Source organism: Hordeum vulgare, chromosome 1H (genome assembly GCF_904849725.1).
Source record: "Hordeum vulgare subsp. vulgare chromosome 1H, MorexV3_pseudomolecules_assembly, whole genome shotgun sequence".
NCBI lineage: Eukaryota > Viridiplantae > Streptophyta > Magnoliopsida > Poales > Poaceae > Hordeum > Hordeum vulgare.
This window is the reverse complement of record NC_058518.1, coordinates 129,875,232-129,888,739: the sequence shown is the minus strand read 5'-3', so window position 1 is coordinate 129,888,739 and position 13,508 is coordinate 129,875,232.

The following is a 13,508-nucleotide window of genomic DNA, read 5'->3' as shown; positions in this document are numbered from 1 at the left end:
ATCGCAGCCAAGTCACCGAGTGTGACGTAAAGTGCACACTCGGAGGAAGCTAATACTTAGGCGATGCAGGATCGCAGCTAAGTCCCCGAGTGCAACGTAAAGTGCACACTCGGAGGAAGTTAATACTTAGGCGACGCACGATCGCAGCTAAGTCCCCGAGTGCGACGTAAAGTGCACAGTCGGAGGAAGCTAATACTTAGGCGATGCAGGATCGCAGCTAAGTCCCCGAGTGTGATGTAACGTGCACACTCGGAGGAAGTTAATACTTAGGCGATGCGGGATCGCAGCTAAGTCTCCGAGTGTGACGTAAAGTGCACACTCGGAGATAGTTAATACTTAGGCGATGCATGATCGCAGCTAAGTCCCCGAGTGCGACGTAAAGTGCACACTCGGAGGAAGTTAATACTTAGGCGACGCAGGATCGCAGCTAAGTCCCCGAGTGCGACGTAAAGTGCACACTCGGAGATAGTTAATACTTAGGCGATGCAGGATCGCAGCTAAGTCCCCGAGTGCGACGTAAAGTGCACACTCGGAGATAGTTAATACTTAGGCGATGCAGGATCGCAGCTAAGTCCCCGAGTGCGACGTAAAGTGCACACTCGGAGGAAGTTAATACTTAGGCGACGCAGGATCGCAGCTAAGTCCCCGAGTGCGACGTAAAGTGCACAGTCGGAGGAAGCTAATACTTAGGCGATGCAGGATCGCAGCTAAGTCCCCGAGTGTGATGTAACGTGCACACTCGGAGGAAGTTAATACTTAGGCGATGCGGGATCGCAGCTAAGTCTCCGAGTGTGACGTAAAGTGCACACTCGGAGATAGTTAATACTTAGGCGATGCATGATCGCAGCTAAGTCCCCGAGTGCGACGTAAAGTGCACACTCGGAGGAAGTTAATACTTACGCGACGCAGGATCGCAGCTAAGTCCCCGAGTGCGACGTAAAGTGCACACTCGGAGATAGTTAATACTTAGGCGATGCAGGATCGCAGCTAAGTCCCCGAGTGCGACGTAAAGTGCACACTCGGAGATAGTTAATACTTAGGCGATGCAGGATCGCAGCTAAGTCCCCGAGTGCGACGTAAAGTGCACACTCGGAGGAAGTTAATACTTAGGCGATGCAGGATCGCAGCTAAGCCCCCGAGTGCGACGTAAAGTGCACACTCGGAGGAAGTTAATACTTAGGCGACGCAGGATCGCAGCTAAGTCCCCAAGTGTGACGTAAAGTGCACACTCGGAGGAAGTTAATACTTAGGCGATGCGTGATCGCAGCTAAGTCCCCGAGTGTGACGCAAAGTGCACACTCGGAGGAAGTTAATACTTAGGCGATGCAGGATCGCAGCTAAGTCCCCGAGTGCGACGTAAAGTGCACACTCGGAGATAGTTAATACTTAGGCGATGCAGGATCGCAGCTAAGTCCCCGAGTGCGACGTAAAGTGCACACTCGGAGATAGTTAATACTTAGGCGATGCAGGATCGCAGCTAAGTCCCCAAGTGCGACGTAAAGTGTACACTCCGAGGAAGTTAATACTTAGGCGATGCAGGATCGCAGCTAAGTCCCAGAGTGCGACGTGAAGTGCACACTCGAAGGAAGGTGTTACTTAGGCGATTCGGGATCGCGGCTAAGTTTTTTTTTGTGACCGTAGTCTGCAACCACGGAAGAACTCTGAAGCTGCAAAAGAAATTGAATCTGCTGTATATTATTTCTCCAAAACTTGTTCGTTACACTGCTTCAGTCGGCGATCACGTATAAAAACGCTTGAGGAGGTCTCCGTTCCACGCGCGGGGTTCGTCGGTCTCCATCTGAATGTTGTAGAGTCTGTATGCCCCGTTGTTCAGCACCTTTGAAATGATGAAAGGACCTTCCCAGGCCGGAGCCAACTTGTGTGGTCTCTGCTGATCCACTCGGAGCACCAAATCGCCAGCCTGGAACGTGCGGCTTCTGACATGTCGTGCATAAAAACGTCGCAGATCTTGCTGATAAATTGTTGAGCGAGTAAGTGCCATCTCGCGCTCCTCCTCTAGAAGATCGACTCCATCTTGCCTTGCTTGTTCTGCTTCGGCTTCGGAGAAGAGTTCGACTCGCGGGGCATTGTGAAGCAGGTCACTCGGAAGGACCGCTTCTGCTCCATAGACGAGGAAGAACGGTGATCGCCCTGTTGATCTGTTCGGAGTGGTGCGGAGGCCCCAAAGTACTGAAGGTAACTCGGTTACCCATGCACCAGCAGCATGTCCTATCTCTCGCAAGAGTCGAGGCTTCAAACCTTGAAGGATAAGTCCATTTGCACGCTCAGCTTGTCCATTGGATTGCGGATGTGCTATGGAAGCAAAATCCACTCGGATACCTTGACTCGCGCAGAAACCTTTGAATCTGTCCGAGTCGAAGTTTGTCCCATTGTCCGTGATTATGCTGTGAGGCACTCCGAATCTGGAGATGATGTCTCTAACAAACTTCACGGCTGTGGAGGAGTCGAGTTTCTTGATGGGCTTGGCTTCTATCCACTTTGTAAACTTGTCGACTGCCACCAACAGATGTGTGTAGCCTCCTTGGCCTGTCTTGAATGGTCCGACTGTATATAATCCCCAAACTGCAAACGGCCACACAAGTGGGATTGTCTTTAATGCAGATGTTGGCTTGTGGGACTTGTTGGAGTAGAACTGACAGCCTTCGCATCGATCGACCATGGCTTTGGCCATTTCGTTAGCCTGCAACCAGAAGAATCCAGCCTTCAACGCCTTGGCGACGATTGCTCTTGAAGAAGCATGATGGCCACAGGTTCCCGAGTGGATATCCTCTAGGATCAACTGCCCTTCCTCTGGGGAAATGCAACGTTGGAGAACGCCTGAAACACTCTCCTTATACAATTGACCGTCAATGACAGTGAACGCCTTCGACCTGCGAACGATTTGTCGGGCTTGGACTTCATCTTCTGGAAGTTCTTGCCTTAGGATATATGCCATAATCGGCACAGTCCAATCGGGAATGATTACCAGAATCTCTGTGACCAGATCAACCATAGCAGGCACATCGACTTCAGTCGGGTCTGTTGCGCTCTTGGGTTGCACTGGCTCTTCTGTGAAGGGATCTTCTTTGAGTGAAGGAAGATGGAGGTGCTCAAGGCAGACATCACTCGGGACGGGTCTCCGAGTGGATCCGAGCTTCGCCAACTCGTCCGCCGCTTGGTTCTTCAGTCTCGGAACATGATGAAGTTCTAGACCTTCAAACTTCTTCTCCAGCTCCCTGACTGCATTGCAGTAGGTTGTCATAGTGGGGTTCCTTACGTCCCACTCTTTCATCACTTGGTTGACCACCAAGTCTGAATCGCCGTAGACCATCAGGCGACGAACGCCGAGTGAGATGGCCATGCGCAATCCGTAGAGAAGAGCTTCATACTCTGCCTCATTGTTAGAGGAATCAAAGTGTATCTGAAGCACATACTTGAGATTGTCACCCTTTGGTGATACGATCACAACACCAGTGCCGGATCCATTCAACATCTTAGACCCATCGAAGAACATTGTCCAATGAGCCGAGTAGATGTGAGTCGGTTGCTGTTGTTCTACCCATTCTGCTATAAAGTCAGCCAGGGCTTGAGACTTAATAGCTTTCTTGGCCTCGAACTTGATGTCACAGTACAGCATCTCCATCGCCCACTTCGCCACTCGGCCTGACGCGTCTCGATTGTGGAGAATTTCCGACAAAGGAGAATCAGAAACGACAGATACCGAGTGGTCTTGGAAATAATGGGAAACCTTCTTCGCAGTCAAATAGATCCCATAGATAAGCTTCTGATAATGGGGATACCTCTGCTTGGAAGGGGTCAGAACCTCGGAGACGTAGTACACCGGCCGCTGAACTTTGTATGCTTTGCCTTCTTCTTCTCGCTCGACTGTAAGAACAGTACTGACGACTTGATTTGTAGCCGGGTCAGAACCTCGGAGACGTAGTACACTGGCCGCTGAACTTTGTATGCTTTGCCTTCTTCTTCTCGCTCGACTGTAAGAACAGTACTGACGACTTGATTTGTAGCCGCGATATACAGAAGAAGGGGCTCTTTACTGAGCGGAGCAGTAAGAACCGGCTGGGTGGAAAGTAGGACTTTGAGGTCGTCGAACGCGACTTGGGCTTCGTCTGTCCACTCGAAGGTATCTGATTTCTTCATGAATCGGTACAGAGGAAGTGCTTTTTCGCCGAGTCGACTGATGAACCTGCTCAAAGCTGCTAAGCAACCTGTGAGTCGTTGAACATCGTGTATTCTGACCGGCCTCTCCATTCGGACGATGGTCCTGATCTTTTCGGGGTTTACATCGATCCCTCGTTCGGAAACGAAGAAACCGAGTAACTTTCCGCTGGGAACACCGAATGAACACTTGGCAGGATTTAGCTTGATATCATACCTACGAAGGTTGGCGAATGTTTCTGCCAAGTCAGTCAGCAGGTCGGAACCTTTGCGGGACTTGACTACGATATCATCCATGTATGCCTCCACATTGCGACCGATCTGGTCGAGGAGACATTTTTGGATCATGCACATAAAGGTAGCTCCTGCATTCTTCAGACCGAAAGGCATGGTGATGTAGCAGAAGCACCCAAACGGGGTGATAAAAGCTGTTTTCAACTCATCGGGACCATACAGACGGATCTGATGATAACCCGAGTAGGCATCAAGAAATGATAAACGCTCGCACCCCGCAGTCGAATCGACAATTTGATCTATGCGGGGGAGCGGAAAATGGTCTTTCGGGCAGACCTTATTGAGGTGCTTGAAGTCAATGCACATTCGGAGTGACTTGTCCTTCTTGGGCACCATGACTACATTGGCGAGCCACTCGGAGTGGTGAACCTCGCGAATGAATCTGGCAGCTAGCAGCTTAGCCACCTCTTCTCCGATTGCCTTCCTTTTGTGCGCGGCGGACCGGCGCAGACGCTCTTGGACGGGCCGAGCAGCGGGATCCACATGCAGTCGGTGCTCAGCCAACTCCCTAGGTACACCCGGCATGTCAGATGGCTTCCATGCGAAGATATCCCAGTTCTCACGGAGGAATTGGGTGAGCTCGGCTTCCTATTTGGGATCCAAGGTGGTGGAGATGTTCGTCGGGGCGGCAGACTCGTCCGTCGGGTGGATGCTGACCTTCTTAGTCTCTCCCGCCGACTGGAACGCGGACTCAGAAGCTGGCTTCTTTGAGCGCATTAAGTCGGCGGGGTCGACTGTCTTCTTGTACTCTTCGAGCTCGAGTACAGCCATCTGCTGGTCGGCGATCCTCGACCCCTCTTGCAGACACTCCTCGGCTCGCTGGCGGTTGCCGGTGATGGTGATAACGCCTTTTGGACCTGGCATCTTCAGCTTCAAGTACACATAGCACGGGCGTGCCATGAAACTCACGTACGCCGGGCGGCCCAGAATTGCATGGCAAGCACTCTGGAAATCCACCACCTCGAACGTGAGCTTCTCCTTGCGAAAGTTCTTGTCGGAGCCGAAGATGACCTCCAATGCGATCTGGCCGAGTGACTTGGCCTTCCGCCCTGGGACGACTCCGTGGAACTGCATATTGCTCTCGCTGAGTCTGGACATCGGAATGCCCATCCCCTTGAGAGTGTCGGCGTACATAATATTCAACCCGCTGCCGCCGTCCATTAGGACTTTGCGCAGTCGGACTCCTTCCACCACCGTGTCGATGACCAGAGCCTTCCTTCCTGGGGTGGGGACATGTGTTGGATGATCCGACTGATCGAAGGTAATCGCAGTCTGAGACCATTTGAGAAACTTGGGGGCAGTCGAAACGGCCATGTTGACTTCTCTGTTTACTAGCTTCAGTCGACTCTTGCTTTCGACGTCAGCGAAGATCATGAGGGTTGCATGGACTTGGGGGAACGGATCCTCCTTGTCCTCCTAATCCTGTTCAGGATTCTTCTCACTCGGCTGCCCTTCGCTGAAACCCTGGATCAGGAGACGGCACTGCCGAGTGGTGTGCTTTGCGTATATGGGGTTACCTTCCTCATCCATCTTCGTATGGATTGGACAAGGCTGGTCCAGGATGGGATTGTTGAAAGGCTTTTTCTTGGGGGTGAACTGCGCTTTCCCTTTGCCCTTGAATTTGGCGCTGGTTACAGCTGCAGCTTCTGCTTGCGGTGTGGGCGGAACCTTCGGTTTTTGCTTCCGAGTGTTACCTCCGTCGGCATCTCTGACTGTCTTGTGTTTACCGCTCCGGATGCGGTCCTCTTCTTCGCCATTTGCATAGCGAGTTGCTATCTCCATCATCTTGCTCATGGAGATGTCGCCGGTTCGACCAAACTTCAAGTACAGCTCCCTGTACCGCACGCCTGCCTTGAAGGCGCAGACTGCTTGATGCTCGGTGACGTTCTCCACCGTGTGGTAAAGAGTCGTCCATCGCTGGATGAAGTCGCGCAAGGGCTCACTCGGCTTCTGGACACAGTGCTGAAGCTCCACAAGACCTGCAGGGCGCTTGCACGTTCCTTCGAAGGTTCTGATGAACACTCGGGCTAGATCTGCCCAACTGTAAATGCTTGAGGGGGCCAACTGGTTCAGCCAAGCTCGGGCCGAGCCGTCGAGCATCAGAGGGAGGTGCTTCATAGCGACATGGTCGTCTCCTCCTCCGATCTGGACCGCCACTCGGTAGTCGTCTAGCCATGTTTCGGGCTTGGACTCTCCTGAGAATTTACCGATTCCCGCAGCCAATCGGAAGTTGGGCGGGATATCAGCCGAGCGGATGGCTCGACTAAAACACTAGGGACCAGATACGATGGCCCTGCTTCCACTCGGACGGTCCATATCGCGGCCATCGCGGTGGGCTCGACCCCTGTCGACTCTTCGCTGAGCGATTCGGCCCCTTGCGTCGGGTCTAGGGTCGTAAGTGTCGCCGACTGAATGCCGATCATCATGATGCCGGGACCCGTAGGGCCCACCCCGCGGAGGGGTGCGTGAGCGACGGCGATACTGATGAGATCCAGGGCTGTGAACCGATCTATGCTTGTTTGCATGGACGGAACTATTGCGGATCCGATTGTGTGACTGGGAGACTGCCGAATTCTGCTGCTGCGCCGTGCGCAACAGGGCTCGGATTTCTTCGATTCCCCTTCCTGCCTCTGAATCAGTCGGCTGGAGGGAATCGGCAATCTGGGCAGCCGCGGCCAGGTTGAGGAGAGGTGTGCGGAACACCTTTACGTTGCTCCGCCGAGTGTGTCGGCTGGCAGAACGACGAGGCGGACGACACGCACCGGATGCTTCGCCAACTTCACCTCGGTCGGCTTGACGAGGATCTTCATGGGAGTTGGCCATGTGTACTTCTGCTGCAGGCCCACGACCCACGTACTCGGTGGGAAGCTCAGTCGGAACCGAGTCCGAGCACTGGGAGCGTGGGGCGACTACAACAGACTCCAGGACTGCCACCTGAGAGGACGCGAACTAGCGCGCTCGGGCATGCTGCACCCAATGTTGTAGACGCGGACTGCGCGATTGCCTGCTGCGGCGCGTGACGAAGGTGCAAGCCGGCAATGGAGCCGATTGTTGGAGAAGAAGAACGCCGCGAGTGCCAGCACGGAAGTGCATGGCCCCGCGACGGGGAAGCGCCTCGACGTCGAGAGGTGCATCCCGAAGCCACGCCGAATCATCGACGACGAAGGAGAGAGCGCCGAAGAGGATCTGGTGACCCATGCTCGAACCTCCACCGGACGACACGACGAAAGGAAGTAGTCGCAAACCCGCCGGAAGTCGCTTAGACGCCTTCCCCAAGGTGGGCGCCAACTGTCGTGGGTATAAGCCTACCAGTAGATGTGTAGGGTACGAATGAGATGGGTAGAGTCCTAGCTACGGCGAGGTTGTATGAGTTCAGGCCCCTCTACGGTGGAGGTAATAGCCCTACGTCTCAGTGCTCTTGGAGCTGGTTACCGAGTGTAATATGGAGTACAATGTTTTTCTAACCCTTTTACCAGTGGGGGAGGGTGGCTTATATAGAGTGCGCTGCCCTCCACAACGGTTCTGATTCAAGGGTGGGGTAGTGGCGATTGAATGCATGCGTTACAGGTAACGTATGCTATAAATGCTAGTTAATGCACCCGGAAACGTACGGCAGTTTCCCTCCAGGGAGGTTACGACGCACCGAGTGTATCCAGTCGGTAGGTCCGGTGTCCTCCGAGTCTTAGTCTCCGACTGGATGATTCTGGGCCCGTTACCGACTGGATGATGGGGGAAACTTAATACAGTCGGGCATACTTAAGGTCCTGTCCCTTGCGTGGGGTAGTCCTTGGGTAGGAACTGTAGGACAGGCCTATGACCCTACGCTAGGACTATGACCCCATCACTAGTTTTCTCGCTAGTCTTCTTACAGCCCTGATAGATATGAAAACATGGTTCAATCAACAAATTGTAATAAAATTCTGTTGTAATGGCAAACAAGCAACATATATAAGAAATGAATGACTAGATAGGAAATTAGCACCTTAGAGTTTGAGCTAGCAGCATGTGTGGACTGCAGAGCTTCTGTTTCATCTACTAAACTATCATCAGATGACTCTCCTTCACCCTGTAGTGCATACTGAATACTCCACTATAACCCGTGCAAAGAAGAACTAAGCTCACGCGGTACTGCACTGACTAGTAGAACATTTTTGTCCAGCGTGCTGCACTGACCACACATTTTTGCTGGCTTTACCCTCTCCCGCCCAGATCAAAACTGTCTTCTCCAAAAATGACAGTCTGCTGAACAGTTTACCAGAATATGTACGTGCAGTCTGCTGAACTAAGAAATATGATAGTTAATCTGCCCAACCAGCATATGTGCGTGCAGTCTGCTGAACCGTTTACCTTACGGCTGGTTGGTATGGCAGTTAATCTGCCCAACCAGCATATATCAGCCACAACAACAAAAAAATGATCATTTAAGGCTTGACATAATTTCAGGTAGGCAAGCAAAATGTAGAAGGAGGAGAGAGCCTGAACCTGATGCTAAATTAAATTAAAATGCAACACGAACCATGATCGATGATTACAGTAATAGTCTTGTCCGAGATAGATGGTATTATACTAGCAACATCTGGTACAGTTCCTCTCATCGAGCTAAGACACTAGACACATATGTTTATTGTGAAAGGCGGCGGAGGCAGGGTGGGTCTCCGCTGCGCCTTGCGGCCTCCGTCCATGGCAACCATGGACTAGTTGCAGCAGCAGCAGAGGCACTCGAGGCAGCACTCGCAGGTCTCGTAGCAGCAGAAACAGCACAGCGCCGTGAACACGCTGCAAACCCAAACATTCAATCAGTGAAAACAATATTAACAAAATCATAGAAATGGAGAATGAATTGAACACAAGGAAATTAACACGATATTCCTGTCTTCTCTCTCTCTCAGCCTCAACTTCAACTTCAACAGAAAACTGTACCATAGATAATTAATGGCTAAAGATATGTACACTGCTTGGATGAAAATCAGTTTACACGGCCACAACTGTTGGCTAGCTTGGGGTGCCTTCACAAAGGTCTAAAATGATCAGAATCACATATGCAAACAGTAGGTAGATAGATAATTTTAAACTGTAATTTCAAACAGCTCGTACTGTCGAATATTTCAAATTATAAGTGCATTTAAACTGTAGTCATTCACTAGAAGAAGAATGAAGATAGTACCTTCTACATTAAAACATCTACTCGTCATCGCTGTCGACATCCATTGTGGCACCTTCTTCGTTTTCACTGCAATACTCCAGACCTGTATCATCTTCTTCATCTTCATTGCCACCTTCATACACTTTTGTAGTTTTTTCTTTCATCAAGCGGGCAACTACATCAGCTTCAAAAATTATGCCTTGCTCATCATGTCTATGCAAAGGCTTATCAGATGTAAGGTCGGAAACTGATGTTCTCCTACCCTCTTTTTCACAACACTCCTCCTCTTGATATGCAGGACCACTAAAAGGTACACCCTCAGTTTCACTAATATTGAACAGATGCCTATGGTCGAATGTTTGCACAACTTGCCAATTTTTCCCATACTTCGTGTGTGGCAAATAAAAGACCTTACTAGCCCGAGTAGCCAGAATCAAAGAATCGTCCTTGTACCACCAACTTCCAACATGTATGCTTTTGAAAAAACCATCATTTTTAAGTTCAGTCTTCTTTCCATCAAGTTTAAACCAATCACATTTAAACAAAACAACTGACCTATCTTCTAAGTTATAATCTAACTGAATGATCTGTTTCAAGGTTCCATAAAAATCTATGATCTTATAGTCATGTTCACCTTCGGTCATGACTCCACTGTTCTGTGTCCTCTTGTTGCTATCACGGTCAACAGTGCTAAATCGAATCCCATTCACTATGCACGATGAGAATTTCCGGACTCTCCGATCAGGACCACATGCCAAGGCAAAGAGATCTTCATCTACCTCTTCAACACCCTCATCCCGCAATCTCATCATCTGCAACAACACACAAACACATCCATTAGAATTTGTAGTGAAATTTGACAACCAAACATTATAACTAGATGTGAATGAAAACTTACATAGTTCCTGAACCATGTCTGAAATATTTGTTGAAGCTCTTTATCACTGTCCGGCAACCGTTTTCTCTTTAACTCATCTCTGAACATACTGTAAAATAAAACAAATTAGTCTCAAGATCACTTATGTACAACACAAATGCAACATACACAAGTCTCAGATGTGACAACATACTCGATATATTTCTTAGCTTGATCACAATTGTTCAACACATACCACACCATCTGGTCAAATTCTTTTTTCTCATGCACATATTCATATTCATATCCTGAAGTAAAATTAACTCCATGCCCAAAAACATCAACACCATAGGCTTCTTGATCCGAAAAGCCTACATTTCTTGGTTTCTGATTAGATAGTGTTTCAACATCATCCATGTACTTGGAGCAAAATGCCAGGCATTCATCCGCAATATATGCCTCGGCAATCGAACCTTCTGGTCGCGCCCTATTCCTCACATAACGCTTTAAAGTATATAGCCTTCTTTCAACTGGGTACATCCACCCATATTGTACGGGACCTCGGGGCAATGCCTCTTCAGGTAAATGTACGTCAAGGTGCACCATCACATCAAAGAATGCAAGCGGGAAAATTTTCTCAAGCTTGCACAAAATTACACGGATTTCCTTCTTCATTTCAGCCAAGACATCCCTATTAAGAGTTTTGCTGCACAATTCCCTAAAAAACTTGCCTAACTCAGCTATTGCTTCATATATATATCACTGTCCAAAAATCCTCTCATGCCGGCAGGTATGATTCTTTGCAGAAGAATATGACAATCATGTGTTTTTAGGCCTTGCACCTTGGTTCCATCTGCACTTGTGCATCTTGATATGTTGGAAGCAAACCCATCCGGAAACTTTAACTCCCGTAAAAATTGACAAAATGCAATCACTTGTTCTTTAGATAAGGTATATCGGGCAGGAGGCATCACATATGAGTTTCCTTCCTTCCTCAATTGCAACTCCTCTTTAATATTCAAATCTTTGAGATCAATCCTAGCATTAAGTGTGTCCTTTGTCTTACCCTCCAAATTCAGAATTGTCCCAATGAGGTTTTCACATATATTTTTCTCAATGTGCATGACATCAAGATTGTGTCTCAGCTTCAACTTTGCCCAATACTTCAAATCCCACAAACAAACCCTCCGGCCCCAAATTAGCACATGATCCTTCTTGCTGCCCAAGTCAGAACGCTTCCTTTTCCTACTTTCTTGTTGTCTCCCGGGTCTAACCTTCTCCAATTCTGCTTGCAACTCTTCCTCGGAGAATTTACCTGGCTCATCATTTCTTTCATGAAGACCAACAAGTTCATTGTTTCTCCGCAAATGATGACCCCTTGGAAGGAAACGATAGTGACCAATATAACCAATTTTACTCCTTAGGCTATAAGAAAGAGGGTGTTTGTCACAATGAATACATGCAAAATAGCCTCTTGTAGTACGCCCTGAAAGAGTGCTCAGAGCTGGGTAATCGTGAATGCACCATAGAACTGCAGCATGAAGATCAAACATTTTTCCACTAAGAGTATCATATGTACGCACACCCTCCCAAAGCTCAAGTAATTCTTCTACAAGTGGTTGTAGAAAGACATCGAAGTGCTTGCTAGGTGATTTGGGACCTGGAATCAACAAAGCCATCATGAAATTTGACTGATCCATGCATGCCCAAGGTGGAAGGTTATATGGTATAACAAATACAGGCCACATACTATATGTTGTGTTGAAATTTCCAAAAGGGTTGAACCCATCAGTGGCAATGCCAAGCCTAAAATTTCTGGCATCGTTTGCAAATTTTGGAAAATTTTCATCAAAATCTTTCCATGCGTCACCGTCGGCTGGAACACTCAATTCATTCTCACTGGGCTGCCTCTTTAGCTTATGCCATTGTGCGTCTTCAGCGCCTTTTTTGGAAAGAAACATCCTCCTTAGACTAGGCACCAATGGAAAATGCCTCAACACTTTTTGTGGAATCTTCCTTCTAGCAGGGTCTTTCCACCTTGATAAGCCACAAACTGGGCAGTTGTCATGATTGGCATATTGCTTTCGGAACAGAATGCAATTATTGAAGCACACATGTATAGACTCGTACCCAAGTCCTAATTCCTTTAGAAGATTCTTTGCTTCCTTATACGATTTGGGAAGAGTATTGAGTTTTGGGAATGCTTCAGCTAACAACTTCAAAATTTCAGTAAATGCATTTTTCGGGATCCTATGGCATGACTTCAAGTGAAGAAGCTTTACCACAAAGGAGAACCTTGAAAACTTGGTACAATCATGATAAAGTTGCCGTTTTGCCTCCTTCATCACATTATTCAAAAAAGACTCGTTCTCAGAAGGGTTTCCACCATTGTTAGCTTCTTGATTTTCAGTTTCACTTTGAGCTTGTTCTACTGCTGTGCGGAGGTCTTCAAACATCTCTTCAAACCGGTCAGCGCCATTCTCACCATCCTCCGTGTCATGCACATCAACAGGATGTTCAATAACATCTACATCGAAGTCTTCTCCGTGATATATCCAGCGAGTGTATGTACTTTCCATGCCATACATCAATATGTGCGTGTGCGCAACGGTCTCATGCTGGTACGTATGATTAAGGCATTTTCTACATGGGCAGAGAATTTTATCATCCTCGCTGAATTTCTCTTGAATGAAGTTCATAAATTCTTTGACACCTTCGATGTACTCACGGGAAAATAAAGTACCATGAATCCAATGTCTATCCATCTGCATTGCAGAAAAGTAATCAACTCAGTCAAAAGTTTACCCTGCCATCAAATTAAGGTGTATGGTATAGAAAACTAAAATAAGTTCAGAATTAAAATTATACTGTTTGGCACTATGCTGAACAATTCATGAAAATAATATTGATTTTGCTGTGACAACGGAACATACACCACTTGACTATATTTCACTGATTATTCGACATTAAAAAGGATTCTAGTGCCATCGGTAGGCTTCAGTTCATAGCTTATGAAGCAGGAGAAAACCTCCTCTCTGT